Here is a 541-nt window from a genome sequence, read left to right as displayed (position 1 = left end):
GTCCCACAGCTGTCCTACCACCTCTGCCCTTCACAGACAGTCCAACAGCAGTCCCTACCACCTCTGCCCGTCACAGACAGTCCCATGGCCATCCCCACTATGTCTGTCCTTCACAGACTGTCCAACAGCAGTCCTACCACCTCTGCCCTTCACAGACCATCCAACAGCAGTCCCTACCACCTCTGCCCTTCACAGACAGTCCAGGAGAACGCTGGGAACTGTAGTTCCGCAAAGGAACAACATTTCACACTTTTGGTTTGATTAAAAAAATTGGGGGGTCTTAAAGGGTAGGGAATGGGGGCATAGCCCGGTCTCTCATGACTGCTTCCTGCTGGCTCTGGGCATTGAGGGGTCCAGGGAGTGTCCGGTTATTCTGGCGATGTTTCACTGGCGTTTGAAGTCCCAGGTGTCGCTGATCGCTGGTGTCTGGGGTGGTTGATAGTCCCGCTGGCGGAGTCTTGGCTGGCGTTTGAAGCCCTGGTTGGCATCTGAGTTGGCTGATTGAAGAAACCTGTCTGGCTTTTCTGAGTAGCTGGATCGT

This window comes from Microtus ochrogaster, unplaced genomic scaffold, assembly GCF_000317375.1.
Source record: "Microtus ochrogaster isolate Prairie Vole_2 unplaced genomic scaffold, MicOch1.0 UNK16, whole genome shotgun sequence".
Taxonomy (NCBI): domain Eukaryota; kingdom Metazoa; phylum Chordata; class Mammalia; order Rodentia; family Cricetidae; genus Microtus; species Microtus ochrogaster.
This window is presented reverse-complemented; position numbering follows the sequence as displayed.